Source organism: Lolium rigidum, chromosome 3 (genome assembly GCF_022539505.1).
Source record: "Lolium rigidum isolate FL_2022 chromosome 3, APGP_CSIRO_Lrig_0.1, whole genome shotgun sequence".
Lineage (NCBI taxonomy): Eukaryota > Viridiplantae > Streptophyta > Magnoliopsida > Poales > Poaceae > Lolium > Lolium rigidum.
Window position 1 is genome coordinate 101,806,540 of NC_061510.1, and position 6,000 is coordinate 101,812,539.

The following is a 6,000-nucleotide window of genomic DNA, read 5'->3' on the forward strand; positions in this document are numbered from 1 at the left end:
ATCTCCTCGTTTGATGTGCTGAACTGCATGCCATTTGATATTGAAACTGAACTGAAACATTGATCACACGCTGGAACCATTAAGAGTATCTAAAAACTTCAGTACAGTTTGCAGTTGATTATAAATGGCTATCTGATAGATCTGGGATTTAGCGTGCAAACATGTGATCTTAAAAAGAGATACGCCCATGTATATATCCAATATGTAGGCAATATAAGCTTGATCGATATGCAGATAAATGGTTTAGTTCTTCCTCCACATATCTAAACATGCAGATAATCCCAGATAATCCAAATAAAATTCTTTTGCATTTAACACTGAACCATATAGAAATCATTGATGGCATACCATACAACACCGAACGATTCTGTTCCTCGATGACGCGATTACTACGCCGTGGCGATCTCCTTCCGTCTGCGCCCCTCTGGCCAGCCGCAGCCATCGCGCCACCTTGGTCGTCCCCGTTGGCCACCAGGGCCAAGCCTGGAGCTCCGCTGCCTGCCCTGATCTCTCTCCTCTGCCCTCGGCTCGCTCTTCCTCTACCTCAGCTACTTTCCGTAGTGCGGCTGACCACCGGAGCGAGCGCGGCCATCGCGGTCGGTCGGCGTTCGCGTATGCTCCGGCAGTCCCGCGCGCGTCCCTCATCTGTGTGGTGCTCTAAGGCCACCAGGACGGGAGGCACCTGAGTGTCGAAGTACCAGCTGGATATGACCCGAGGGAACTCGAACTGCCGTCCGGCTATGGCCGCCGTCGAGGGAGCTCTGACTTCCGTCCCGCTATGGACGCTGCCCAGCGAGCACGGGCCAGATGGGTGCCGGAAATCGCCGCTATTGCCTCCCTTGGTGCGCTCCAGCTGCGGCCGGGGAAGCTCCGACCTCCATCCCACCATATATAGCCGCCGCCGAGGGAGCTCCGACCTCCATCCCGCCATGAACGCTGCCCAATGAGCTGCAGCATCCCTCCCACTCTGGGATGCCTCCTAGCGAGCTCCGGTACCCGCCAGCTACGCGGATAGCTTTGACGCCGGCCTACTTCTTGCACGATTTGACGGCCAGCACCCGATTTGACAGCCAGCGGCCGATTTGTGGCTTCGTCGATCAGGGGGAGGTGAGGAAGTCCACCCATGATACAGCGATTCAATCTCCGCTTTGTCTCTTCTCCGAGCCAGTAAATTGTTGAAGGAAGATATGGGGAATTGGAACGCTGGGGAGATGCGTCAGGAAGGAAGTGGAGCGATTGATCTAGATTTCCTTATTTACTCACAGAGGGAGAGAGTTGTTAGGGGGCTAATTTGGAAAAAATACCCACGCGCGATTATCCTTAATTCCTGCGCTGGAAAATTTACGGCTTATGCTGTGTGAGATAGGGAGCATTGATTACCAATTGATGTCGTGATATGATTAGCGCTAAAGAGGGCGACCTACCTTAAATGTAGATCGGACGATTGGAAAGGAAGATTGGACGGATAGATTTTAAGCGGATGTTTTGAGATTTAACTGAACGGTCAGGATGTTCCCAATCTCCTCACCAAACGCTGTTGTATTTACATGTACGACTCAACTCGAAATATAATAAGAAAGAAAATTGCAAGTTCTTTTGTCTTCTTTTCAAAAATAAATTTTCCTTGACAAACACTAGCAACCTGTAGATACGTGCACAGATTGTCAACAAACATTGCACTTACTGGCGACATCTTTTTTCCTTTTGATTTGTCATTGTGTTTGGAGAGGTTGCGGGTCCCTTAACAACGACAGATCAACTGGTTAACTTGTGACACTTTGGACTCTGGCAAAAAAAAAAAAATATGCGACGCTTTGAGGCATATATGCAAGGAAAACATGGCCACCATCCTCGTGCATATCGGACGTTTTCATTCATTGTTTAAAAAGAAGATAGCATAAGAAGAACCGGAAATGCAAATCTGATCTCAGGTGCCTCCCTTTATCCAAAATAAATTTTGAATTGTTAAAAAGTTCAGAGAAAAATTGGTATGTCTATGTACACATTCTATGTGCGCATGCAAAGTTTAACTGAAAATCATCATTTTTTGTAGCGTGTGTAAAATGGACAAAAAATGTCACCAGAAATGCCTTATTTAGCACCGAAGTTTTTTTTTTTCCCATACTGCATAAAAGGTCGAATTTTGGTGAAACAACTTCGTTGTCACTTAGGATGTGGAGATATACATGCGACCTTTTTTTTATTTTTTGATATGTTTAAGTATGTTCAAAATGCATTTCAAGAAAGAGAGCATATGCACATCAGAGCAAAAATGCCATGTCCGAACCGGAAATGCAAACAAGCGGGGTCGCTAAAATAACTGCTATTTTCGTGCGTGGAAGCCCGCGCGTTGCTAAAGCATGCGCGCGCGGGAAAAGTGGCGACATGGGCGCTTTCTTTCATGTGCCGCTGAGCGCGCCCTATAATGTGCCCTTCCAACCGCGTGAACATTCAGCGCTTTCGCTCCCGCGCCAACGCTTCCGCTCCCGCGCTGCCGTTTCCGTTCCCACTCCCGCGCCCGCTTCCATTTCCGCGCCACTGCCATGCCATTGTGTCGCCGTTCGAGCTCGGGGTACCGCGCCATCTAGGCGCGGCCCAACTGAGTGTTCTACACGGAGATCCGAACCATTAGGTGAATGATATGATGAACATACCCATGTATTTTGTACCGAGGACCCCTTCCTCCCGTGGCGCTCCCCGGGCGCCGCCGGAGGCCAAGACCCGTCCACCACCGGCCGCCTCCCTCCGCGTCTTCTCTCCCTCCGCCGTCGCCTTCGGCGCCGGCCACGGTGGCGGCAGGCCCCGCCGCCAAAGTGCTCGGGGATGATGGAGGCGGCAACCGGCGGTGGCGGCCGAGGTGGTGGCCACCGGTTTCGACGTGCTCCACTTCTAGGGCGGCGACCCCGGAGCGCGCGGCGGCTCCTCCTCCACGGCCCCGGTGATGGATGGTGGTGGCGGCGGTCGTTGGATCTTGTGCCCGCCGAGATCCATCGTCGGCTCTCGCCGGTGGCGCAAGGAAGGGGGTGGCGATTTGCGTGGGCAAAGATGGTGTGTTTGCGGCTGCCGTCGTCCACCGAATCCTCCTTTGTCGTCGTTGGTCGGCCGGATGGCGGCGTGGGGGCCTGTTCGTCCGCTTCGGGTTTGAAGGTGGTGGTCCTAGGGTTCTTCTTCCGTGAAGATGAAGACCTACCGGATGTTGATCCTTTTCATCTAGCCGGAGTGCTCGAGTTCGGAAGACTTCGCCGACGAATGGAACAACGCATCTTTTGCCTGGAGTTTGCTGGATCGGGTGGTATTCGGTCACGCGCACCCATGATTTTATTCCCACCGTTTGGTTCTGGAGGAAGCGACACGAAGCTCTTTTTCTGTGTTGACATCAAGTGACTATGGATCCAAAATGAAAGTCAGAATAGGAGAATATCATGAAGGCCAGATGAGAGGACTAGCTAAGGGAGGTTCAAGTCTCCGCGCTGTTGAGGGACTTGCTTGGTGTTCCGGGCTTCACACCAGCGGTATGAAAGTAGGGGCAACAACACATGTGAAGTTCAGAGTCCTATTTCAGGGTGAAAGCCCAAGGTCTGACCTTAACTCGGTTGTGCTCTGGCAATGACCTTGTTGGAGGCATTGTTTTGAGAGCGGGGACTATCTTCAGCATGAAAACCTAAAATCTTTGGTCGAGCGACGACGCTGTTGGAACATTGTTCCCTTCTGGGAGCCGTCGCTTTTAGAGAGTTTGTATTTCAGGTGTTGTCCTAGTGGTGGATGTATTGTTGTTGTTAGGACTGAGATACTGTAGCGGAACTTTTGTTTTCTTAGTTTTATTTTCTATTTTTTTGGTTGTGTGCATCCATACCGCCATTAGGGTGTTGCGTTGTTGCGTAGGCTGGATGTAATTGGTATCTTTTGATATTAATATATTCCTTTTATTTGAGATCGTGAAATCGTGTCTATGGCACATGAGGCTGCTTTGATTGCATCAACTATCACACCGTAACAAGGTGATCATATAGGTGTCTCTTAGGTATTCCGAAGAGGGGTAAGATGCGACATATGTATCAAAACCGGGATTTGGTTTGTCTGCGTGAGGGAAAGATCCATAGGCCTCAGTCGGTGAGATTACATCCATGAAGCTGGGCAACGTATGACTAGATCATGAGGATGGAATATCACGAACGAGTTGAATAACATTTTACGGTAACAAGATTGATCTAAGTATGATGATACACTAGGAGGGAAAACGCTATAAGGGAACGTTCATTGGCGGCGCACCCGTCTAAACGCACGCGCCGGTATTAGTATGTAGTCGCGTGCAAAAAATACGCACGCGACCGGCAACGCATAATGGCAGCGTAGCAGAGGGTAGCGCGCGCGACTAGTATGTGGAACCCGACCGTACTTGGGTCTATAAATTACCCGCAGCGCGCCCCCATGGGGGCACGCGATTGCTACCTTCATACCGACCGCGTGTGCCTTTGTCCACCCGTTGTCAATATATTAGGCTGACAAGCGCGAATGAGGCAAAATACAGACCGCTTTGGGCACGATACTACTACCAAGTTAGTGGTAGTGTGCCCTATTGTGGGCACCCTTCTAGTACTCTCAGGATTTGCACACACACATCCCCCCTTCGTGGATCGATATCGCCTTTTTAGTTTTCAAAAAAACATAGAAAATTCAAAAAATAAAATCCTTTGATATGGCCATGTGTCATGTCATCTAGTTTTAAGGAAATTAACAAACATGAATTTTGATATAGTATGCAAAATGATGTCATGTTTTGGTAAAACGGATTTTCTGGTTACATACGACCTCTGATGACAATCATTTTTATTTTCATATGAAAATGTATCTACGCAAAATTTTACATCCGATTTCAACCCCCTCCGGGAGCTTATCGATTTTATAGATTCTCAAAATCTAAAAAGAAACTAGAGTTTTTTCAAGTTTTAGATTCCATGAAAAATTTCAAAAAAAGTTCCCTCTTTCCACCTTCTCCACTTAATCCCTCATCTTCTTCCCATTCTTTCCCTCCTCCTCTCCCCTTTCTCTCCTCCACCTTCTCCTCTCCTCCTTTTTCACTTATTTCCCTCCCCTCTTCCCATTATTTCTCTCCTCCTCTATCCAAGGATGACCACCACCTCTGGCGACCACCTCCTCTCCGGCAACGAACGGGACAACCTCCTCTCGACAACTGAACCACCTCCTCACCGATGACCACCTCCTCCTCGACGACCACCTTCGACGCCCGCTTCGCCAACTGCTCCGTCACCGTCGGCGACTCGCTCCTCTCAGACGACGCCGACCACCTCCGACCGACACCTCCAACGCCCTACTCCGCCACCGCCGATGCCCTACGCCGGCGACCCGATGCTCTCCAAGATCTCGTCAATGCCACAAAGAGGTGACATGGACTCGATTGCTTTGTTTTCGTTTTTAGGATGTTTTGTGAAAAAATCACGTGGACAGCTGTGGTTCCAGCTTTTCAAAAAAATAGCCAAAAAAATACTGGTAGATGACCGGACGAGAGCACGTGACTAGTAACTTATTGGCAGTGTGCCGGGTGTGCACGCGACTAGTACCTGACATACTAGTCATGTGTCGGATACACACGTAACTAGTAGGACCTTACCACTTGAGAGGTACCAGTGGCGGGCTAGGGTCCTCGGCTGGTACCCAAAAATGGCACGCAACTAGTAGGATTTTCCCTACTAGTGATACAAACGATCATATCTCGGACATGTCTACTATCGAAGCAACAAAGGGAATATGACTCGATGTTTATGGTTCAACGACATATACTCGTGGATTGCGCAGGGTTCATTATGGGCAATACAGGTCCCGCTAATGATCATTGGTCGGAGAGGTGTTTCAACATGTCTGAAGTATTCCCGAACGATAGGGTAACACACTTGAGTATTCTGTGACGCTTAGAGATGGGTATCAGTGGAAATACCGGCGACTAGAGTAGAGATAACCGAAAAAGTTTCATGTGGATTCGAA